Source organism: Heliangelus exortis, chromosome 6 (assembly GCF_036169615.1).
Source record: "Heliangelus exortis chromosome 6, bHelExo1.hap1, whole genome shotgun sequence".
Lineage (NCBI taxonomy): Eukaryota > Metazoa > Chordata > Aves > Apodiformes > Trochilidae > Heliangelus > Heliangelus exortis.
Window position 1 is genome coordinate 3,370,354 of NC_092427.1, and position 25,696 is coordinate 3,396,049.

At 42.4% G+C, this 25,696-nt stretch overlaps 2 long non-coding RNA genes across 2 annotated transcripts in view; both read right to left on the reverse strand.

The window, feature by feature from the left end:
* The window catches only part of LOC139797251 (uncharacterized), a 39,066-nt gene extending 25,341 nt beyond the window's left edge, over positions 1-13,725 (reverse strand). The window contains exons 1-2 of the long non-coding RNA XR_011726370.1: positions 13,613-13,725; positions 10,714-10,865 (exon numbers count right to left, since the gene is read on the reverse strand). This is a non-coding gene — a long non-coding RNA (uncharacterized lncRNA). The remainder of the gene's footprint in view (positions 1-10,713; positions 10,866-13,612) is intronic.
* Positions 13,726-18,394: 4,669 nt separating this feature from the next.
* On the reverse strand, positions 18,395-20,643 carry LOC139797252 (uncharacterized). The gene is made up of 3 exons (XR_011726371.1): positions 20,569-20,643; positions 19,426-19,555; positions 18,395-18,544 (listed from the first exon to the last, which is right to left on the reverse strand). It is a non-coding gene; the product is annotated as an uncharacterized lncRNA (long non-coding RNA).
* Between the last annotated feature and the right edge of the window lie 5,053 nt (positions 20,644-25,696).

The window sequence follows — 25,696 nt, forward strand, 5'->3', positions numbered from 1 at the left end:
ATTCTTTCTTGAAGTGCCAACTCCAATAAGTTCTCTGAGTGAAATTAAATGTGGGTTCTTATTCCAAACCACAGTTTTCCCCCTGGGATGGACAAATCTCAAGTGGGGGTTGGAAGCTGTACCACAGCCCAGGGTTACACCCATTTTTGCAGGGGTTTTTTTGTGGGTTTTTTTCTTCTTTTCTTTTTTTTTTTTAGTTTTTTAACTACTGCATGTAGTATAAATTGTGTTCCAGCCCACTCAGTGACTGTGCTTTCCAGCATTGGTAATAAAAAAAGATGTCTTCAGAGTTTCCACATTCCAGCACTAACGAGTGGACCAGTCCCTATCTACCTTGGTTTCTCACAGTTTTGTGTCTGTTTGCTTTAAAAGGCTTCTCCACAAAGCTAAGGGCAGAAAAGAAAGAAAGATCTGCTGCATGGTGTAAGTGATGATTGGCACTGGGTCTGAGAACAGTAACAAAGAGTCATTTTTGGGCAGAAATTAAAGTGGAAAAGACCTATTAGCCCATGTGCTTGGCTTCCCTGCCAACGTGAGGTTGGCTCCACAGAGGGATGCTTTTTCCTAGGCTCGATGCTGAGCTCTCTGACCCTGTAACCAGCATCATCCCCATCCCAAAATCACAGAACATTAGGGGTTGGAAGGGACATTGAGGGATCAATGAACCCAACCCCCCTGTCAGAGCAGGATCACCCAGTGTAGGTGACACAGAAACATGTCCAGGTGGGTTGTGAATGTCTCCAGAGGAGACACCACAACCTTACTGGGCAGCCTGTGCCAGTGCTCTGTCACCCTCACAGTGAAAAAGCTTTTTTTTTATTTTTATGTTTACATGGAAAAATCACACCGTTCCACTGCAAAATTCAGCCCTTGACATCCCAGCATGGCAAAGCCTCCAGGAGGGAGCTTCATCTCCTGGAGGACCCTGGCTCAACCCATCCTCTGGCAGAGGAGCCAAGCACAGTGCCAACCACTGCTCTGCCACCACACTGGCCAAAGCAAACATCACGCCGTGCAAATTTATAACAAAAAAGCAGAGCAGAGGCCAAACACAATGCCCTCCTGGTGGGACTGAGTGTGGAGACTTTTTTTCTTCCTCTTTTTCTTTTTTTTTTTTCCTCTTTTTCTTGTAAGGGAGGAGAAAGGTTTCTTGGCTCCTCACCACGAAATGTGGCGCTGGCAAGGGAGGAGCAAAGCCAAGCAGTGGCTGCAGCAGATATCGATCTCTGTGCACACTGAAGTGGATAGTGACCTTTAGCAACCTCAACCCCAGTCAGAGAATGAGGTCAGGGAAGACTGACTGGGATGAAAAGAGCTGTTTTAGTCACTTTTAAGCCTTGCAGTCTCTTGCAGGGTACAAAAGCTTGGAGAACGCACAGGTTCTGGCAACCAAAGAGAGCGAGGGAAAGGTGAGCTGCATTTGGGTGGACAAACTGGAAGGAAAGGGTGGAGTGGGGTCACATTTCCTCATCTCAGTGCCCAGATCATCTCCAGAAAGATGGTGATATAGAAGGGAGATAGGAAGGGTGAAGTCCTCCTCTGCCTGTGGCATGAGTTAGATGTAAAGGCAGAAGAAACAGTAAAAGCACACACACACACACGAAGAAGAAAAAAAAAAAAAAAAGAGGAAATTCATGCTTTAGCAATACTAACACTCAGGAAAGATGCCATTTTTGAAAGCTGTCAGAGGTTTAGGACTCCAGTGTTCTCCTCCAGACACATCCATCCTCCATTCACAGGACGGATTCACAGCTAACCCGGAGCATTCCTGATCCCTGGGACCCTCTCTGCGTGTGCAGAAGGACTTTCCACAATGCAGGCAGTTGATCTGCACACACTGCAGGCTTTGTCCAGGACTTCTCCATGCCAGGCATCCAAACTGGAGCTGCTGACGTCCGGAAACAGCCCAGACAAATAGCCCCAAAACACTGTTTCTCTGTATGCAGAATATTTGCGAGCAGAATAAGCACACTTAGATTACCCTGGCTGGGGAGAGGGACAACCTTCAAAGTCCAAAATGAGAGCATGGGGGCCCAGCAGACAGGAACATGTGTCTCTATCAAATGATAATTATGGGGAAGGGAAACAAATCTGAATTTCCTAAGCACAGAGAACTGGTGGGGATGGTACTTCCCTTCCCAAAGTGTTAACAAGCAGTGAAAGAACTGAAGCACATCTAATTAAAAATGCATACCAATGCATAAAGACAGAGTATAGGAGTAAACAAATGGCAGAGACCAGATTTGTTTGCAATAAATGAAGAGGAAAACACCACACAATGCAAACTCATCCAGCACGGAGGATACGGAGGGAGGCGAGCAGGCAAAGGCTCTGCAACACCTCCCAAAAACAAATGAAAAGCATGAAAAATGCCCCAGCATGGAGGAGGACAAAGGAGTGGAAGTGGTGCAAAGACATGGTCCTTGGTAGGAAATATTTGCCATTCCAAAACAGGTCCAGCCTTGCAATATTGTTCGACCAAAAGAAGCTGCCAAGCAGAGCTCCAGCTCAGCATATGAACAGGCCATGATGGGACACAAAACAAAACAAGGCCTTCTGGAAAAAAAAAAAATATATATATTTTAGTATTTCGGCTGTAAAATATCTAAGGAGTGGCAGAAAGTTACTGATTGGGGTTGTCCCATTCTGGACACCATAAAGAGTCACCCCTCTTACCAGCTGGATGCTTGGAGCTTGTGGTTGTCACCAAACTGTTTGCACTGGGTTTTCAGGACAAAAAATAAGAGCTCTCACAGGCAGGAAACACTGACACCCACCACTGCTGGTGTGTTAATCATTCCTGCTCTGAACAATGCTGGAAAATAAAGTCCAGCTGCTCTGCTAAGACTTGTGTGTGTCACACCTTTACTGCAAGAAAACCATGGGCAAGAAAACCTTGGAGCTTTTGGGGACTCAAGGCCATTGCCAGCAAGTTGTCCCATCTTCTCTCTCCCCAGTCACAAGGCCAATTTCTTCAATTATTACCCCATTTTTTTTTTCTTTTAGGTCCGTCAGCAGTGAACAATAGTGATCACACTGTTTCTGGGAAGCAGGGTTTGCTTGATTACTGCAGAATCCTGTCATCTGTTTGGGTTTTTTCAACACATGATAGGCCACTGTCTTCACCCCCCTGGGATTCCCAGCCGAGCGCAGTTCCCACCCAAATGAGGATAAAAGTTCAATTTTATTTCACGGTTTCTTCTCCCTTCCAACAAATCTTTCCTGACAGGGTTTTCTGACTGCTAAAACGATCCATTTTGAGAGACTGATCTAAAACATCTGGCCCTGAGATTAAAAGCCAACGCCGAAGGGATCCTGAGAATCTACTCCCAAGGTGTGGAAGATTCCGGGCAGGAAAGCAGAGAGGGCAACAGGAGGAAACTTTTAGGCAAATGCGTGCAAACCCATGGATTTGGAGGCATGCATCCTTCTCCTGGAAGTTTTGCCAACTGCCACATAATCCAGGAAGTAAGGCTTCAAAATATTGAAGGTTGCCTTTCTCACCATTTCCTTCTTATCTTTCGTAAGGCTTACATTTTCAAATGTCAGCTTACATATGGGAATGTTTAATCTCAAGGAGGCCAATCCATCAGGAAACTTTTAAAATTTTCTCAAAAAGTTGTTGGAGTAGGGGGTTTTTTATTATTATTATTTTATTTTATTCTATTTTTTGGTCCCCTCCCTGCTTCTCCTCTCCTAATCATAGAATCATAGAATTAACCGGGTTGGAAGGGACCTCAGAGCTCATCAAGTCCAACCCTTGATCCACTCCCGCTACAGTTCCCAGCCCATGGCACTGAGTGCCACATCCAGGCTCTTTGGAAATATCTCCGGGGACGGAGAATCCACCACCTCACCGGGCAGTCCATTCCATTGCCTGATCACCCTCTCCATAAAGAAATTCTTTCTAATATCCAACCTAAACCTCCCCTGGCACAACTTAAGACTGTGTCCTCTTGTCTTGTTGAAAGTCGTCTGGGAAAAGAGACCAACTCCCACCTCGCTACAACCTCCTTTCAGGGAGTTGTAGAGAGTGATGAGGTCTCCCCTGACAGCCCCAGCTCTCTCAGCCTCTCTGCATAGGGCCTGTGCTCGAGTCCCTTCACCAGCCGGGTTGCCCTCCTTTGGACCTGCTCCAGCACCTCAATCTCCTTCCTGAGCTGAGGGGCCCAGAACTGGACACAGGACTCAAGCTCTGGCCTCCCCAGGGCTGAGCACAGGGGCAGAATCCCTTCCCTGGACCTGCTGGCCACGCTGTTCCTGAGCCAGCCCAGGATGCCATTGGCCTTCTTGGCCACCTGGGCACACTGCTGGCTCCTCTTCATCTTCCTAGCAATCCAGACTCCCAGGTCCCTTTCTGCCTGGCTGCTCTGTTCAGGTAGTACTTGTTTTTCATTGGAGATCACCCCCCCAGCCTTGAGCTGTTCTCCCCTTAGAGCCAAGGGATTGGTGAAGGGACTTATCTATACCTTTGGTAATGTGATTATGTGTGTGTGTGTGGGGAAATTTAGCTTGACATTTTACTTTTCCAAGAATTACCATAGGATGATAAAACAGCAAATTTCATTCAGGACATATTTAAACTGAAAGTTTTTGTGTAATTGGTGCACCAAGCATTAGCTCTGTGACAAGGCTGAACACTATTTCCAGTTCCTGCCATTCCATTTTTGTTTAAATTCCATTGCTTACACTTTTGCCATGTTACTGTATTTATTTTTAGTATCTGTGTTCCCCCCTGCCAATGTAAATTCATTTCATGTTAGGCCTGCAACAGTTTTTCAATACCTTTCTGTTATTTAGCTGTGTAATTAGCTTCCTAAAATATGATTTATTTTAGCTGAACTTAGTTTTGGCAAGGGAGCTGGGGGCATGGGGGGTTCTTCAGTGCAAGCACAAATTTACTACTGGCAACACTGCTATGAATGGCATGAAGACCAGCATCAGAAATCCATCTTATTCACAGAATGGCCAAATCTACTGGGGATTAAGTGTAGCCCCTCTCCATCCTCCCCATTCTTCTTGGCTACCTTCCAACACCTACCAGCTCAGGCATGGGACTGGGACTCACTGCTTAGTTCAGAAAAAGGAGCTACTGCAGAGTAACTGGGTGGCATCCAGGCAAAAATTGTTTGTTTCTTAATAACAAAGTCACATCTTTCCACGTCATTAATAAATAAAGTGTTTGGAGGGCTGATAAAAGGATTTTCATTTTTCCTTTCCTAAATGAAGCTGTTGCTATAAAGGCCCTGCATAATTTGCAGTAACCTGTGTTATCATAATCAACTGTGTTCTTTGCCCCAGCTCACATAGTGCTTAAGAATATGCTTAAATTTGAGAGTGAATGACTCTCATTTAAATAAAAAAAAATGTTTCCCTGCCTTTCCTGAGGAGCCCATGTGCCCATGTCCACAGATATTTAGTCACTTGTGCACTCTGACTCCTGCAAATTACCACAGTGAGGTCAGTGGCAACAAAACACTTCAGATTCTGCATATTGTAGGAGATACTCTACGCAGTTATTTGTCACAAAGCTGCTCATCACATCAGGAGCTGACTTGGGATGAACTCCCCCTTAGTGCCAGCAGATGAAAAGCAGCAGAGTAACCACCTTTAGCTTGAAATCAGAAATCTGAAACACTTGTTAAAGGATTTGTTTGTGGGGGTGTGAGCAGTCCTGGACCCTACACAAAAAGCCAATCTCATGAAAGAGTCCACCAGCAGTCCCAAAAGCTATAATGCAATCTATGCCATTTGCTATGAAGAAACTAAGACACTTAGTCTGGATACAGGTAGACAGACTTAATCTATGTCACAGAAACAAGACTGCTTTGGGTGGGAAGGGACCTTAAAGCTTATCCCATGGGCTGGGCCACCTCCCACCAGCCCAGGTTGCCCCAAGGCCCATCCAACCTGGGCTGAGACACTGCCAGGGATGGGGCAGCCACAGCTTCTCAGGGAACCTGGGACAGCGGCTCAGAACCCTCACAGTGAAGAATCTCTTCCTGATAATTCTCCTCTCTTTTATCAAGGCTTGTTTCTATAACAGATCTAAGAGAGTCTATCCAAGCAGATTTTTTTTTTTTTTCTGCGAATATTTTTCTATTTTTTGCTGATGGTATTTACACCATACTGCATGACATACTAAAACACTTCAGCAGCCTCTTTGGGACACCAAACAACAGCAAGAACACTTATCCAAAAGCCTACATGAATCCACAGCCCCCCCTTTTTTGCTCTGTGCCTTAACATTAACAACACACAGGGAAAATATCCACAATCCTGAAACTTGTGGTGTCTGGACAACCTGAGGACATGGTGGACACGATGTGGATCTTGGGGTGAGTGCTTTTCCTCTGTGTTTTTCCTGCAATGAAGCCACAATGAACATAACCCTGGAAGTGTTGAAGGCCAGGTTGGATGAAGTCTTGTGCAACCTGGTCTAGTGGGAGGTGTCCCTGCCCATGCAGGGGGTTGGATCTAAATCATCTTTATGGTCCCTTCCAACCCAAATCATTCTATGATTCTATGATCTTTTGGCTTATTAACCTACATGCATGAACACAGCCCTGTGATCCCAACACCCCAAAAAAGAGTCAACACAATCCTTGTTTTAAGATGCAATAAGACCCTCCTGAAGCCTTCCTTGCATTCAGCTCCTCAGACCCTTCCAAAACCACTGAGGTTACACAGTGCCAGGGTGACCCAGGACCTGGGGTCACCTACAGCCTCCCCCAGGCTCCCCATCGCTCCCTGACAAAGGGGGTGCCATCACTCAGTGATGTCAGGAGAAAACCCCCCCCTCATGCCTTTCCCTCAGGCAGGCTGAGAAATGGGGACAACTGCACATCCTCTTACACTGCTCAGCTCTAAAACTGGCAGAGGGCTTTGAATAATTAACAGGCACCACCAGCCTCTCCTGCTTACAGGAGTCATCAAGAGAGATTAGCTAGAAGCAAGTACTGATGATGCTCTTAAACTTCTTATGTCTACAGCTGGCCTTGTTTTTTTGGTTTTTTTTTCCCCTCCCCATTTCATTCAGCAACAAATCCTCCAGGTGCTCACAGGGCTGATCCCCACTGCCACCACCAAGCCTGGCTGTGCTCAGGTGCTGCTCAGCTCCAGGACTGTTCCCCTGGGTGACAGTGACCCCCACCTCCACGGCATCAAGCTCAAATGCCTCAGTTTCACTCGTGGTGTCACCAATAGGACCCCTGAGACCATCATTTTACCACCTCCCTTACCCTACGTGGATTTACAGCACCTTTGAGGGTTTTTTCACCTGCTGGTTGGGGTTTATACAGAAAAAAAAATCCTCCCAACTCCCATTTACGTGCGACAGAATGTTGTCTGTCTTCTGATTTTATCTTTTCAGCCTCAAAAAAATAACATAGCCCACGACGGCCGCTAACGAGGTGGCAGGTTCTATCTAACTTTTCCTGCTGTGTTGTTTTATTTACCAGCTTTCAAATCCCTAACCTTTCCTCTCTCCAACCTCCTCTTAAATGAAAGGATCCTTATGGCTCTGTGAAGTTCCTGTCATCTCCACTGGTTTGCATCTTAAAGTTTCAGCATCCATTTCGTTAGTGAGGGTTATTCTGCTTAATGACTCCTAGACCCCCATTAGTACTGTTTTATCTGGCTCTGATTTTGTAAGATCTTGTCTAATATTAATGCTAAATGCTAATATTAAAGCCTTCCTACTAATATTTTAAGGTCTAGCTGCCAGTGTACTAATGTTTGGGGAGGTGCTTGGGACTTCATTGTATTGGAGGGACTGATGGGTAGATTTTAACTTCCTTTATGGCCAGTGCATTGAAATCTGGACAAAATAAAGAGAATACAAGGATGGATTTTAGCAATCTATTTACAGAATACCCTGCCAGCAAAGAGCTCAGACTCAGGTTGAATAATTCTATGTGTGTGGGTATCTCAGTGGGCATCTCCCTGCTTTTTTTTCATACAAACAAGACAGAAAAAAAGCCCCCATGTGAGGCAGAGGTGGGGACACGTGCAGCCTCTCCTCCATGGGGTGACAGTGAGTGCTGCCACTCCAGGTGATACTACAGGGACAGGAGGTGATTGCCACCCCCCAGGTATCCCAGCCCTGAGTTACAATTCCTCCAGTTGCTATTTTACTATTTAGAGTCTACACCTACAAACAGCCACTTTAGCTAAGGGCAAAAGAGCAGCCAAAAAACTCACAGGGAATGAACAAAAAAAAACCAAATACCCCACAACCCACCCCCACCAACCTCTTATCTTATTTTTTTTTTTTCCACATGCAAACAGAGAACAGAATCCACTCCTCCTCTGAAGAACAACCATCTCTCCACCACGACTCAAACATTTGTTTCAGCCCAGTTTAAGAGTTAATGAAAGATTTGCACCTGTACAGCTGTTGCAGACTGAAAGCAGCTCGTGGAGTGAACGTGTTTTCTGGTTGAGACAGTTGTAAATGCCTTGAGTAAAAACACTGAGGACTGCTAATGGATAGGTTTATTTTAAAGCATGCCATCTGCTATCAATCATAGAGAAGTATAGGAAGCAAGTTTGGCTGGGCTCCCTCCTTCTGAGCCTGATAAAGATAGGGCTGTGGTACTCTGGAACATTTAGTACTCAAGAGAATAAAACATCAAACCTACTCAGCAGCTCCACTAACAATAATAAAAATGCCTCTGCCTAAAGGTGACATTCTGAATTTACGATTATTTGTGTCTATAAAGTGTATTCTTTGGCTCCTGACTCATTCTGACTGTCTCACTACAAGAACAATACATTGAGCCTGCCTGTAGTAAATGGAAATCCTATCCTTTTATTAAACCAGCAGCCAGTACCTGAGATGTTCTAATGCCCTGTAGGACCCAAAGAAGGTTTTCTGCTCTAAGTGTTAATTCTTTTGGTAGGATTAAAGTCAACTGCAGAGATAATGCTTATTTTATGCACCCAGAACTAAGCCCTTCTCCAGGTAAATGTAGTTTTAAAAGAAGAAGAAGCAAACCAAGAAAACCCAAGGCAGATTCTGAATATGCAAATGCTCACAAAACGAAGGCTGCAAAAAATTTGCCATTCACCCTGACAGCTCGTATTTTCTGCTACTTAGTGACTGAGAAAGGAAAAGCTTAGGCTGTAAGAACGTGCCTAGGAAAACCATGCACAAAAATCTCCAAAAGGTTGTGTGCCAACCTTCTTCCCTAGCAGCACCTTTCACATGGGCCGAGATTCTCCAGAAGTGAATCCAGGGATATTTTATTTTACTTTACTTCATTTCATTTTATTTTATACTTTTCACTTCACTTTATTTCCCTCAGAAAAGGCAGTTGGAAGATGCAAAGCTACTTCCCTGAGAAACACAAGCATTTGGTTAACTTCAGAGGTACAAATCATTCCCCTGGCTAACACCAAGGTCCCTCTTCTCTCATTTGCCCCCTGATACCCTACCAATCCTGGGCTCTTGAGCCCTCCTGCTTAAAAATACTTAAATATATAATGCTTCCTGGCAAATTCATCAGATATTAAACCCACTTAGCAACAAAGCACTCTGTATCTGATAACTTTAGGCTCCTATCTGCAGCTTAACAAAATTCCCTTGCAAGCCTGCTGTGGATGGAAAGCATCACTGGGGAAGCTTGGGGAAAACTCACCTGGTGATGAAGCTCAGGAGCCTAATTAAAGTTAATAGAGAAATTAAAAGTGGGTGAAAAAAAAGAAGTGGAGGAAATAAATAAATAAACTAGTAAGCACCAGGAACAGAAGGAAGATAAAAAGCAGTGGGAAAAGTGAGCTTTCCTTTGAAGTTTGCTGTGGAAAGTGATGGCAATGTCTTTCAGTGTCCACCCTAAATGTTTCACACAGTAGGCCATAGGTCCAAGCAGAAAAACAGAAAGGGGAGGATTAGGTTTATTAGGTTCACAATTATTAAACTGAGGCTGCTTCTGTTCTGTATTCACACGTTTGGTCCTCATGAGCTCAACTGTCTCTAAAGTCCATGGTCAAACAACCACTGATTTCAAAGGAGAAGTTCAATCCCCTTATCTAGGGACCAAAAGCACTGAGAAATAACTTCTCAGAATTAGTGGATACTTAAAATGAGTGAGATGAAAGATTACAAAAAAAAAAAAAAAAAAAGGGGGGAGGGGGACTCTATAGAGACAAAGGCAGGGAAAGCTGTTCCAAGGGGAGATGGAACAGCTCTCAGCAAGATAGGAGCAGACTGCATGCTCACTTGGCTGCAGAAGCACCAAAATACTGGAAACAATGCAGAAATATGTGAAAAAAATCTTAAGTAACAAAAAAAACCCAGAACAAAAGCAATTTATCAAGACTACCATGCTCAGACACACCAGGAGAATAGCTCAGAGGTATTTCCAAATAACAGCCCATCTCATAAGGCAAAAATCATCAGTGACCATCTTTCATTCCTGAGCTCTATATCTAAACCCCTCAGCCACATGTTTCAAGAAGAGGGACAGTAAATCCTACCAAGGCACATCAAAACTCTGAGGTCTCAGACCAGTCATGACCATTGCAACCCCTGGCCAAACAGAAAGTTCAGCAAAAACTCCATTTATCAACAAAATTATAATAGCATTGAATCCTTGACAAAGAGGTATTTGCTTTTCTTTGGCAGGACTTACTTTTTTTAAAGCTTTTGGGCAGCAGGATGGAAGAGAGAAGAAGCCAATCCAGACTCACCACAGCTTGATGGTCACACACCTGGGACTGATGGGAGGTCCAGGTCCAGATCCCAGCTCTGAGGTGCCCACACTGAAGACAGCACCCATCAGAGAAGCTGCTCCCCAGGGCCTTTCTCCACGAGATTTTTGTATGCAAAAAAAAGGAATTCCCAAGGTTTGATTTCCTCTCTCCTGAGGAACAGAAAGAAATTAAAAGGCTTGAAAATTTTTCATGACAACAGACTTCTTGGCCAACCACCCCATTGCCCAGAGGTCCACAGGCACCCTGTTCCTACCAGAGCTGATCTTCTGAGCCCTCCAACTTTCACATGAACTTCTCGTGTCCTTTTTTTGACTTGTTCTTTAAAGCAGGCAGTAGAGTTTCAGAAGACAGCTTGCAAGCTTGGAGCAGCTTGTTCACCAGAGTTCAAGTCCCTGGCACACAGTTCACTGCAGCTCTAATGAAGAAGCACAAGGATTGGGTCTGCATTGCCAAGATTAGACATTAGTGGCTGTATCAAGAAGAGAAATACCTGCAGATTAGCACAGCAATTTGCTGCTCTAAATCTGAACCTTCTAATATCTTTTTTTTTTTTTCTTTCTTATAAAATAAGTAGCAGCCCATGAATATGGGAAAAGAATTAAAATTACATTTACCAAGTGATTTCTGAAATACTTCGGCATGTGTTTTAGAAAACTGACAAGTCATTAAAATATAGTTAATAAACATTATTCAGAACTCACTGCCTTAGATTAAGACTGCTTTAAAATCACAGACATTTGGTGGTTCAGTCAGTGCACTGCTGGGAGGGTAACTCTGAGCAGTGGTCATGCCCTGTTTGAGAAGGTATTTGTTGGGCAACTCCAAATTCACCTTGCATTTGCATTTTCTACCTGCAAAAAAATATTTCAGCAATATTTGCAGCAGACTTTAAAACTCTGCAAGAGAGAACATGCCCAGGGAGCCACTTTCCACCCATGGTTTATGGAGAGACTTCTCCTCCTGCAAGGGGCAGCTTATCCCAACCAGACACGGCACAACCTATAAAAGTGACACTTATGTTCTGATGTTTTGGATGTTCACTCCTGTGTGGCTGGGTCTAAATATCCTCTCAGCACCAGATCCAGCTGAAAAGTCTGTTTTTCCTAGCACTTACCCCCCTTGAGTGCAACAAATGTGCACCCTGATGGTACCTGCCAAGGGCATCCTAAACCAGAGTTAAAATAAGAGGATGCAATGCCAACCCTCTGGGTAGAATGAACTGGATCTTTCAACTGGGTTGGTATGTGCCAAGTAAAGCTGACTGAAATGTTATAAAAAGCTGGAGATAGAAAATAGGGAGAGTAAATGCTGGGGAGGACAGGCAGGGCACTTGGCTCCATGGGGTTACTGAGCATCCCAGGGCAAGGGGGTTCTGCCAAGGCAAACCCCCCCAGTGGAAGGCAGAGACAGAAGTAGAAAACCTGGGGAGATGCAAGTGAAAACCAGAAGCTGCAGAAGGAAAAAAAAAAAATTGGAAAAAAAAAAAAAACAGTATTTAAAAGTGATCAATTCCAAAGCACCCGAAATCACGAGCTGGTTTTAATCAAAGCAAAGGGAGAACCATTGCTGCATGACTTGCACTGATAACAACTTTTAAAAAACATATTATGTGAGTATCATGAAATTTGCCCTTTTAGAAGCTCTGCCCTGGGCCAGTTGAAGCTGAATTCTTTTCTTAAACTTCATTTCTGCAGCCAGGAGCAGCTCAGATACTGCAGGAGGAGCAAACTCATGCAAAGATCCTGGCTCTGAAGAGTTACCAAGGCCATCAGGTGAGTCTGAACCTGCTGCAGAGGGTGGCAACCTGGTTCTGCTGCTGGTTTTGATGTTGGGGAAGGATTTGGTGAGAGTTTGGTTGTTCTGAAAAGGAGATGAGGCTCTTGTATGTGACACAGCTTCACTCTTCTGGTTTTATTCCTATCTATGTACACTGCAGTTCAAAACATGACAGGAGAGGGCTGAAACTGAGGTGGGAGCCAATGCATTTTAAAAATTTAAACATTACTATTCAGAGTTGGCTTTGTAATGTAGTTAAAGGAAAAAAAATATGATGGCTTCATCAAAATTATGTGCATTTAAGGTAAACACTTGCAAATGCTCTTAATGACCATTTTGAACCACTTGTAGGGTTTATTGGGCAGTTTGCTTTTATTTTTTAATTATTTTTAAATAATAAACTATTTAATATTTAGAGATTTTTGTAACCTGATGGATGACTTTGATTTATGGCATCTCTCAGATATCAGAATTCTGGATTTGAAAGCCAAACCACAAGGGAGGATCCAGATCCTCCAACTGGTTGCATTTTTCAGACTTTTAAAGTGATTTAGAGTTCAAAGCCTTTTGTCCATTCTCCTTTCCAACTGCTGCCTACAGGGGAGCAAGAATAACACTTTGCACCATAGTGAGATCATTGGGATGATACCAGCAAAATGAGGCTTAAAGGTTGTGATGAGCCAGCCATGATTAAACCCATTTTGCCTCCTCTGAGCCACAGGATGCCACATTTTGGTGTCACAGGTGTGTTCAGCTCCAAGAAACACCATAATCCTGCCCATCTTCTCCTTGTGGGACTGTAGGCACCACCACCATGGCTTGGGATGAGCAGAGCAAAGCCAAGCCAAGCAAACCCCTGGGCAAAGCATCCTGCTGAAAACATTCACTGGGCAACTCTGACATGAGGTGAAGCTGGAGGTGGACATTGAAAAAGTGCAAAGAACACTTCAAAGAGAATAATTCCTCCCTGTTTCCAGGGCAAATGCTTCCAATGTCAGCAGAGCAGCTCCGGGAAGGGGAGGGAAGAGAGAAGGGGCTGGGAGTAGGGAGCAACCTCCTGATAGCTGCTCAGATCAGAGGTTCTTGAGCAAAAGGATAATATGAGATGGGTGGTACATACATGGGGATGCTGGGCTCAGTCAGGGCCTTCTTGGAGCAAGTGGCACATCTTGAAGCAGGAGATTCATTTTGAGGATGCAAGCGACTGACCTGAAAGCTACAAGGAAAATAACTTGATTCAAAAGAAAAAAATAATATCCTTAAGAAATTCAGGAGTGCAGCCTTGTTTTTCTTAGCCCAGAGGTGAAGGAAAACTTGTCAGAAATACAAGTATTTAAACAGTCTGTGACAGCAAGGAAGCAAATGATTACTTTTACCAGTGACCGAGGAGAGTTCAGCTGCTCGCTGCAAGCCAGAGGGATTTACATCCAGCCCTGAGATCTGGAAACACTCTCTGGAGCAGAAATCCCTCTTCTCAGCCTCCCCAGAGCCTGTTGCATCAGGCAAGGACCAAACCTCAAAGCTCCAGGTCAGATGAGCCCATTCCCATCTGGATCTCTGCCTCCCAGTCCCACGTGAGTGGCTGGGGAAGGACCCACTCGTGGGGCTGAGCCACCATCCTCTGCCTCCTCTGCCCCACCACTTCCAGAAGAGGAAAACAATCCATGAGTGGATAAATATCTCCAAGTATTTCTTGCCCACTCCTAGCCATGTTGAAAAGAAACCTGTTTTGTGGTTAAGTGACTGGGTCAGTTCTTTAGGGATTTTCCAAAGTTTCCTATAAAAAGAAATCTGTGGGAAACAAATGATTGCATAATCACTAACACATGCCAATTCATAGGAGCCTATTATCTTTTATGGCATTTTGTCCTCTATTGTCCTGACTCTGGTGAATTGCTATCTTACAGTTCTTTTTCCCTATTAAATTATTGACACGTTTTGCTCTCCCCGACCCTTTTGCTGAAACACTTTGTATCCACGTTAGGAAAGAAAGTAAAGACAAAATGTCCCTTTTTCTCCTTTTCCCACACCACAGTTTTCCCACCTTCACAGCAACAGCCAAACAACAGCATCCTTGAGACCAAGAAGGGCCTTTTCAAGTGAGAAGAGGCAAATAATTTAGCTGTACCTCAAAGCCACAAATTTTTTTTTTCTTCTTTTTTTTTTCTTTTTTTTTTTAGCAATAGACACTTTTACAGAGATCTCTGGTGGAAATGGGCAACATTTTTAGTTGTAAAACTACATAATCCAAAATAGTGAATGTTGCCTACAGGAAATAAACCCCAAGTGTCTGGGAAGTCTTAATTACACTGTATTTCAATTACACTGAGGTTGCTAAAACCCAGACTTCAACAGGAACTGCAGACCTTTAAAAACCTTTTGGCTTTGGCTCTTAGGAGCCTGACATGGCCCAAAAAATCAACCAGGATTTCACTTTTAGAGTTTAAATATTTAATTATGTTACCACAGGGCTTTTCAGTTTTGCACTCTTCCCAAGAACAACTGGGTAGCAAACAGGTGAATGATGGATCAGTTCCATCCTTTCCAAAAGGTGTGGTCCTCAGCATCACTGCATTTTTTTAGGCAGGTGAGGGAAAAGTACAGAAGACTGAGGAACTACAACCCTTTTTTTTCCTGAAATGACACAGCTACTGAGAGCATTTATCTTTGACTACTCCTGATCACAGAGGTTTAGGACAAAGGCAGAGCCCAAAGCAAAAATCTTTAGATTAAACTCAAAGTTAAAGCCCTGTAATTTTAACATGTGAGAGAGGACACTGCAAAAATAGGTCTCTTTGGACATGCACACAGAGAATAAATGAGCTTTATGTTCACTGAACAAAGTTTCTAGTCCTAAAGATGTGGTAGAACAGTCATCTTTGGCTATGCCCCTCTTATTTCTGCAGATGAGTCCAGTTCTTCAGAGCAGATTGATCTGACTTTTCCCCAGAAATGCTGCAGGAAAGCAGAAGGCTTGGGGAGAGACCTCTGCACATCTCAATTCTCCATCTCCCACCCACACCAAGGGATTTGGACACTTCAGCAGTGCAGAGCCATCCCACCTTTGGGAAAGGAGGAGATTGGAAAAAGTAGCCTAGAGGGAAGTTTGGAGGTGAATGGAGATCAGACCTGGTGATGCTGAAAACCAAGAAGCAGGCAAGCAGCGGTCAACATGCAAAACCTGGGTTTGCAACAAAAATTGGAACAAAAATGGACTGCAGCTTTTTCTGCAGTTCTTGAGATGTTCAGTGTCTTAGGTTCCAGTTTCTTCTGAACAGGGAAGAAATAGGCAGCACCTCCCCTTTTTATGACAACCCAAGCAAGTCAACATGAAGTACACTTCATTCACCTCTGACTCCCAGCAAGGAAAAGCAGAAATAAACCAGGCCAACAAACAAGTCCCTGCAAACCACGTCATCTTTTCCAGAAAAAAACCCATTCTTTCCATTGCCTACATGAGCTGGCTTTTACAAAGATACCCAACTTCTTCCTATTCCATTTAATTTAGGTGTTTTCTTTGATGCCCACATTTCTGGATGCATTTTCTTTTAAAATAATTTGTAAAACCATTTGCCAGCATTCACACCCTGCAATCCTTTGCCTGAGGACCTCCAGGATCCCTCATCCTCTGCCAACATCAACCATTTGATGTGGGCAGGTCTCCAGAAAAGATAATGGCCAGTTGTAAAGCATCCATCTTAAATCATTATTTCTCTGATATTCCTCAAGGGTTCCAGGAGAAGGCTCTGTTCACTTTGGTTCCTCCTTCAGAACCTGTCTCTTTCTTGATTCCCCCTCCAAAAATACTTGTATTTCTATAGATCTTTTAAAGACCTACTTTGCTTCTACCCCTTCCCAGTAGCTAAAAGACAAAACTTTCCAGTCCATTGGTAACATCTTAAAGCATTTTATCAGCCTATATATAATTTTATAATCGTTTTCTAATTTTCACTTTAAAAAAAAAAAAAAGTAACTAATCAGACACCTAATGCTACTTAAGTGCACGTAGATGTCTTGGTGGTTGAATAATAACATCTGTTTTGATTTTGCAACCACAAAAGTGGGTTTAATCTGACCTTCCTTCATTTGAACTTTTCACATCTGCTCAGGCCTGCTTCCCATAAACTAAATACCAGATCCTTTCACAGTGTAGGAAATTTACCTGCACCAGTTGTTGTCCCAGCTCCAAAGGCCTCTTTATAGGAGCCAGATAAAAATGTCAAAAGACTAATAAATTTAGTGCACTGTGTATTTATTAAACGTTACTCTTTATTTTCTCAAGTCCCAAATGGTTGGTATTCAAGGGCCTAATCCTGCAAAACTTATTTTCATTAACAACCTTATTTACTTTTATTGATTAAAGTATGTTATAGGAGGGTGCCCTATATTCCACATGAAATTTAGAGATAAACTTGTAAGCACAACAGCACTTACAAATTCATCAATCAGAAATTAGAGGGATGATCAGATTTTAATCTTTTTTGCTTTCAGCAAAGCAAGTCATAAGGGAGACTTCACATCCCATTTTTGGGGTTATCTCCAAAGACTTGGTAGTGGATTATGAACTTTGACTTGTTCAGCTCTCTTCAGAGGTGAGCAAAGTCAGGAAGGAAAACAACCCTAATCAGAAACAATTTTCCTTATTATATTTTTTTCTTTTTAATTAGGCATTTAGTTTCAGTTATTGCTCAGCTCCCAGTCTGGAGAAAAAAGAAAATGAGAGTGAGAGGTGTGAAACTTCAAGTGAAGAAAAAAATGGACTGAGGGTTCTTGCCACTGACATCACCACTGTGGGATATGCAACCCCGGTATCAGGCAAATATTAAGCATCATTCTTCCAACTCAGAGCTAAACTAAAGAAGAAATTTGGTCTGCTTATGTCAACAGGAAGACAGGGAAAAACCAACCCTCTCATTGGCCTCTTCCTAATATTTTCATCTATTCAGCATTTCTTTTCTCTGTTGGAAAGATATATCTGGAGAACTCCTACGTCGCTGAGTCCATTGCAGCTGAGGCTGTGTCTGCAGCTAAACTGCAATTTTTGGGCACTTTTCTCAGGCAGATAACTCAGCAGATAGCTCTGCAAAGCAGAAAGAGCACTGCTTGCAAAGCAGCTGAGAATCCAGGTTGTCCTTGTCCCAGGGTGGCAGGAGAACTTCTCTTCAGAGTCTCCTACCCCTGCTGTAGTGAGGTAATAAGGTTTCATTCTTTCATGTTCTTTTCAATCTTTAACAAACCTTAGGCTGTATGGTTTGGCAATCTCATTAAATATAACTTTATCAAGCCTGAACACCCACCAGCACCAGTGTCTTAAATAGAAGTGTGATAGGAAAGTACAAGGAGGACCACAGTGGCTTTGGGAACAGTTGGAGAGGAAAGGGATTATATATATTTACATATATATGTATCTATATATGTGTGTGTGTGTGTGTGTGTGTGCTGCCCTTGATTTACACCTTGATTTTTTTTCCTTTTGCACAAAGGCTTGAAACTGCGTCACGATGGAACTGTTGTGAGAATCACAAAGAACTTAACAAGTCAGAAATGGATTAAAAAGCACTTTATGGCTTGTTAAAGAAATCCCCCTGTTCCTCAGAAGCATTTTTAGCATCTTATTAGTGGTATCTGATCTGACCAACATATTGACTAGTCATTTGAATAGGAGATGAATCCTTTTTGATGGACCACAAAGGGAGTATAAATTCAAATGAGGCACTTCTCCAAATTTTTATTTTAGTATAACCCCAAAGAGCCAATAACATCTGTACAGGTTTTTTCTGTGCCCCACAAAAGACTGTCCTAAAGATCTTTTAAATCAGGCCTCTTTTTTTTCCTTGAAAGTGTTTGTTACATTTGTATTTAACTTGAATAACAGTGCATTAGAAGAGCTCCTTTGCCTGCTTCCTGAAATGTCTTGTTCATATTTGACCTCAAAAAATATTCTAATCCAATAACTTCTTCAACATCTTTTTTTTTTTTAAGCCATCTGTCATGGAATTGATGGTTTAACCATCAGCTGACTTCACTGTCAATGTCTCTCTCTCATATGAAGCTGTTCAGGATTTGACAAATGGAAAAAAAAAAAAGAAGAGACATCTCAGAGAAGCCTGCAAAAAGCTTCTGTTCTGTCAATAGATCTCTGATCTGAACCAGTTTTGATCTGTTCAGTCTGTAGTGCTCAGGACCAGTTTCAGGGTCACCAGTACAGACACTGCTATGGAGTTAGCAGGAAGACCCACAATTTTCTCCCACCTGGCAAAAGCCAGAAAAATTGTGTTTCTACCCATTTCTGAGCAGTTTGATGTTATCTAAGATTTTGCACTCAGGAATAAGTTGGAGACCTCCAGCTCATTTTGAAAAACAGTAATTTATAGCTACACAGACATTATGATTTTACAGTGTTTTGATAGTTACGCCTTCACTATCCACACGGAACATTTAAAAACAGATTAGAAGCCATTAATCTGGGAAATATGAGGGATTTGTAGCCTAAAGAGCAACTTGGAGCATCTGCAGCTTGTTTCTTTCTCCATCTAGGTGTGCAGTTGTGTTAAGGTATGAATATCCAATTCTAGGAACAGGTTTAGAATTATACTCAGACAAGCATATTGTGGTAAAGGTACTGGATTATAAATCAGGGATCCCAGTACTCTGTCATAGGCATTTTTATTGATCTTGGACAAGTATTTAGCTTGGAAATCATTTTAGGCATTTCCTGTCTCATTTTATCATCTCCAAGAGCACTTAGTGCCTTGGATCCCTGTATGCAATTTCATCCTTCAAGCACAACAATAATCACAGCCTCCCACTTCATTACAAGTCTTTAATTTTAAAATTTAAATAGCTTAAAAATAAGAGATCAGGTGAAACCGAATCAGCATGTTTTCCACACCTATGCCTGGAAATTTTGGGGGAGATTGACTCAATCCAGACCTTTGCAGTAGGCTGTTAATTCTCCCAGAGTTTGACCTCAGATGCTTGGATCAAATATGCTTACAGCCTGATGAATATCGGGTCCAAATCCAAATCTGGATCCCAAACTTGCCGTATGGGCCCATCTGCACTTAAAAGCAATGTTTTAAAGAAAGGAAAAAGCTAAGATCATGAAAATCTCTGTTTGAATCCCACATACAACAGATTTATGAACCTAAGCAACTACTTTTTTGCCTGCGTAAAATCAAAACTACCACAGGATTTCCCTTCCATCTCTCCCATATGCTTTTTTCCAGCTTCATTTGAATTCCTTAGTGTCCCAGTGTTGGGAAACTTCTGAGCACCTCCTGGTTTTCTGCAAGCTTTATCTACTCTGAAACCTAGGTTCCAGCCAAAAGTTAATTTCTGTATAGGAAAAGTGATTTTATCTATTCACTTGTACAATATGGTTATGACCAGTGAAAGTTTAGTACACGAGGAAACCCTGGGGTAGCAGCCTGAGATATGATTAATTCCCTGAAATGACAAGTGTGTTTATTTCAGTTTAAACTGTCTGCATCCATTGGGTCAGGATGTCTGCAAAACCAAGTCCTACAAACTGCCTTGCAGGATCTTCTGAGTGCAATCTTCATTTAGAGAACAGTCAGAAGCACGTCAACTAAAACACCAATAACACCAAAGGATTATGGATTAATGATCCTACATATGAGAATTGACATTTCCAGGACAAATCACTTCTTTACCCGACAAAGATTTCAGCAGTTTTTGCTTACACCAAAGCAGAGGCAAACTTTTCCCTCTTCAGATCAAACGAGATCTAAAAATCTGGGAAGATTTAACAGTAAAATCAAAACAATGGGGAATGTAAATGTTAACCATCTGCAATTGTTGTTACTGCTATTTCTTATTATGTGATAGCTCTATCAATGTCATTATATTTTTACTTTTGTTACCTCTCTCAACTTTTCAATCTATTATGGTTAATCATTGACAAACAAACACTTTGACTGACTTACAAAGTGGCAATCATCTCATCTAAATTTAACTGTGTAAAAGTCAAACACCTACTCTAAGCTACTCGTGAGAGCTCCTTCCATAGATAGTGGTGACAGATTGGCATTTGCAGAGAGAGACTTATCCTACCTGTCTTACACACTTGTTTTAAGATGGGATTAATCACTCTCTGGAGGTACTTTTTTCTTGTTCTTGCTTGGAACACACCTGTTTTGTCAAAAAAAACCAAAAAACAAACAAACAAACAAAAAAGAACAAAACCCCAAAACACAACAGAAATCAAAATATTACTTCAGGCCCTGATCTTGGAATCAATAATGATGTTTATCCCCAAAATTACAGTTCCTCGAGGATACAGAAAGCCTCCTCCCAAAAGGCAGATGGAAAGAGGGAAGATGGAGGAAGACAGGAGCACAATCAGTCTTCAGAATCACAGTTATCACCTGCCCTGACTCTCTGCCTTTAGGAGAAGATCTAAGGAGAACCAAGCTAAGGAGAAGCAAGGCAAAACTAAGGAAAACCAAGGCACAGGGGACTGTCAGAGTTTTTCCCGTGTTGCTTCACCCACAGGAAACCACGGGGATTGCCCCAGTTCCACGCTGGATGGAATTCCAGTGACAGAAACGTTTTCCAGGCTCTGGCAGGAGAAGGGGACTGGCCAATAGTTATTCTCCTTCAGCAGAAGCAAAGCAAAACCAGCATCTCAGTTTTTCACATGAGATCAGCTCCAGCTCCAGCACAAGGAAGGACCACACACCAACCACTGCTTCAGGACATGAGCTTTAGGAGGCAACTCAAGGGAAACTTCTAATACCCTGAAAATCATTCAAATGAAAAGATGCTGATGCTGATGGGGGAAGCAACATTCTCCTTGGCATCTCTCCATTTCAAATTCTGCTCTAGTGACAGTATCTGGATTAGGCTCCAGGACAGTATTTCTGAAACAGCAGGAACCCCGCTTACCGCATCAGTTTTAAATTAGAAGCCCTCCAAAGATGTCAACACCACTTTCCTGGAGACTTTCCTGAAATCAAAATACTGAGCTTTTCCCCTCAGCCTTCACAGAGTCATATGGATCCATCACCCAGTGCCACCATTTGTATTATGATTTGCCTATGTTGGGTCACTGCTTCTCCTTCGTTTCTGCTCTGTAGTCAGCCTCTCTCTTTGATGTTACTCAGTCACTATTTCCTTTCCCTTTACTTTTATCTCTGTCCTGGCATTCTTCCTTTAAGCATCCTCTCTACCAGATGGTCTCCATCTCTCCTTCAGAAGTGCCCAAAATATTCCTACTGCCTCCTCTTGATCTTCCCCCAGCAGCAAACCTCTTCATCCTACAGAGCTCAAATACCAATGGATTTCTCCTCCTTGCTGCTCTGCATCTTTCTTGCACTTTGAAAAGGAATTCACTGGAAGCAGCTAACCTCCAGTCCTCATTATGCATGATGCACTCACTTATAAGAGGTTACCCAGGAGAAAAATTCAGATGGGATATAAGCTGGTACAATTGCATTTTTTTTTTTTTTTTTCAAGTGGAAGCACATCTGATGTCTGCATGCTGAACTGGAGCTCAAGTTTTGAACAGGAGCTCCAACTTTTTCATTTGGAAATCCATATGGATCCTTTAATCTGAAGGTCAAGACAGCTTTCACAAAAGATACTGAAAACAACGATACTTCGTATTCATCAGCCTAATTATATAAAGATGATTCCATAGTGCAGCATCATCAGAGGATTCAACAGTCCCTGTATTATGTATTTTTAAGATGGGATTTCGAGACTCTAAGATGAGGCTTCAGAAGTTTACAGAGAGGAAAAAAAAAATAAATCTTGTCACAATTTCCATCTTCCTACCAGGTCACTGAAACACTGAGGATACCAATTGCTTCTGCTTGCAGTTGGCAGTGCACTATAATGGAGAATAAAGCTCTAGATATCTTTTCTGGAAGTCCAAGCACTTCCTAAATGCAGCAGCAGAATAATGTATTATATATTACAGACACAGAGCGAGGTGGGATTTGTGTTTGTCTCTTTGCAAGAGAAGAAAGAATTCCAAAATGACCTTCTGTTCATAAGTTTCTTTGAAAAAGGCTTGGCCTGAAACCACTTCACTACTATTGATACAGTCTGGTTTTGTACATAAATCTTAAATGTAAGCATGGCTTCAAAAATAACTCAGCAATCACAAAGCTTTACTTTTCAGATTCAATTGCCTTCAAATCCTTTACTGAAGTCCCCTTGGCACTGTCACTTCAAAATCAGGATAATGCTGTATAGTGTTTCTCACTTTCAGTAAAACAAAAGCCTTATTGAATAAATATCTGTGAAAATGCTGCAAACAAAACCATCTTGGCACTTGCCACCTGACCAACTCGTGGTGACCCTCCCTGGTGACCTGCGTGGGCTCAGTGCTTGACTTCTTGGCACAGACAGCCCTGCTCAGCCCCACCTTCTTTGTCCACAAAATCATAGCAAAAATACACATTTTCCTTTCAGAAAGCTAACGGTGGGCTTTAGACATCAAGGAACAGCAAGGTGACCTAGGATTTCCATATGCAGGCAGCTGCTGATCAAACAGTATATCCTTTTTTTAATCTGCCTCTTGGATCGTGAATATAAAGAAAACCTTAGGGTTGTGATCAGCCCTTAACTCTAGGATATGTGCTCAAAGTGCTGCCCCATCAGGGAAACGTGAAGGCAAAACCAAACAATTTTTTTTAAAAAATGAGTATTTACTACCTTGTGCCTCTTTCTGCTCTGTATAAGTCTGACTCAGGAATGTTTTCCTTCTTGCAGAGCATCATCTTCCAGCAGAGCCTACACTTCCCTCTAGTTAAAATATTAGCTCAGCCCCCTCAATCCCTTTCTAGTAAAACAGCAGCACATGCCAACTTCCCAGTGGTTGGGCTTCCCTCTCCTCCCAGGATCACGGTCTCAGGTGTCCAAGTCACAGAAAGTGAAGCCACTCAAGCAATTAGTTGCAGAATTTTGGGTACTTGCTGTTGGCAAGTAGTCCATGGCTAGTGCTGGCTCCCAGCTGGCCACACCAAACAACTGCCAAGCAGGACAAGGTTCACTGAATCAGATTTGACTTTGATTTCAAGAATTTAATATTAAGAATTACCAAATCTCTACTTCACTTTGCTATCAGAGCCTCAATAGTCTTCAGAAGCACAAAGCATCTCATAATAAAATGTATTTGTGTTAGGTGAGGTAACTGGAACAATTCACTTGTGAAAGTTTCACTTCAATATGTTTGGACTAAAAAGCAAGACTTGTCAATTCTATTTCTTCTCAGTTCTATCTAAATTAAAAAAGTACAATGTAAATATTGAAAAACACCTTTGTGAGCTGTGGAATGAGAAACAGCAAATGGGCTGTTTATAATGCTAGACTACCAGGTTGGAAGAGTCCTCCAGGACCATCTGGTCCAGCCTTTCTTGGTAAAAACACAGCCTGGGCAAGATGGTTCAGCACCCTGTCCAGCTGAATCTTAAAAGTGTCCAGTACTGTGGAATCCAACACTTCCAGTGCTGGGGGAGATGATTCCAGTGCCTGATTGTTCTCATTAGGAAACATCTTCCTCTCGTGTCCAATCAGAACATACAATGAGGATGAAGAACTGTGAACCTATAACTCAAGTACCACAAATAATAGGGACACCAAGAACCCAAAAAGTCCCTGTTTCCCTCTAAACACCAGAAACACCCTGAGGGATGACTACGAAGTGACAGTGGGGATGAGGCAATGACATTTTATCTCACCTGAACCTGACGTGGTCCCAGCTCTGCCAGACACCTTGGCACCCCTGTTTCTATGAAACCAATGATGTTTTTCTCCTTTCAATCAGGCATTTGTAAACATTTAATTTCCATAAAGCCAGCTAGTGATGGCTTGAATCCAAATGGGGTGTGCAGAGCCCAGGGAGGTGGCCTTGACACAGAGAGGGTGAGGAGGGCAACCTTCCTGTAGTGGTGGGACAGGTACGAACTCCACACTTCACATCACGATGGGCAGCAGATGTCCAACTCCTTGCTGTTAGAAAGGATAAATAAAAAGCTGAGGAAATACTACAAATTGAGATTGGGACAGCTCTGCAGTATCAGAGGTCAGACCAGAAAGAGGCAGAAGTAATTTTGTCTCATATTAGAAGCAGATAAATAAGTGAGAGAAGGAAGGAAAACAGAATATAGAAAGGATGACAAGAAAGAAGCTGTTCATCTCATGTATGGGAACCAACTCCTGCCTGTGTATTCTCTGTGTAATTTTTGTAACTATCCCCAAGCTGCTAATCTGAAACACTTTGCAGGAAGTGGACCATCTATTTAACTTAAAATATTATTTGGCACACACTGTGATTTTCAGCAACTCACTGGACACCCAGTCTGCACAGCATAAGGGCTCACTCATCAAGATTTTCACACATAGGTGTCCCATTCAGAAAAAGGACATTTAAGCATTCAAGCCACTTGTATTTGCACACTCACACATCCCTCTAAGATAACTGCTTATTGGCTGCATGCAATACAAATTTTCATCCCAGTTACCATGTGGCTGTACAGTAGCCCACTACAGTCAGCCAGGGTGAGCACATGCTAAGCCCAACTAGAGAGCCAATGTAATTAATACAAAAACAAATAAACTGTAAAGAAGGTGACTGCTTGTTCATAAATTAACAGAGTAGCCTGGTGGGAATGTAATGTGTGCAGTATTCACACATGGCAAAAGTTTGCCAGTGGTAGTGTCCATTACAAGGTGAAGCTGTGTTACCAACAAGCACATTTTCATCTCTCCTTAGATGTAAAAATAACAGTAAAAAAAAAAATGAAAAAGCCAATCCAAACAGTTATTTTCTTTCTTTTGGGATTCAGCATATGTGCTGTAACAGACATAGATGAGAACTTCTAAAATAAATTAAGGAATGAACTTGTCAGTTTATTAATCAAAGTTTACCTGCTTCACATTACTGGGAGACAAATTAAACAAGCTACCACGGTACTCAGAAAACATCTGCTAACAAAGTCAGAAGTAATGATAAACAAACTTGAGTTCCCTTTGTGGTTGATTTCCATCCAGCTGCATTTAATTATAAAAGAGCTATCAAAGAAAGCTCCCCATTAGCAGCTAATTCAGAATGACTTCAGAAGAAAATCCCAGAGCCTCCAGTGATATCTCTCCAACAACTTTCTCATCTCTGCAAGTGACTGAGAAGAGCTGAATTAGACCAGTTTAGTGATCAGTCATCCTGCTAACTGCC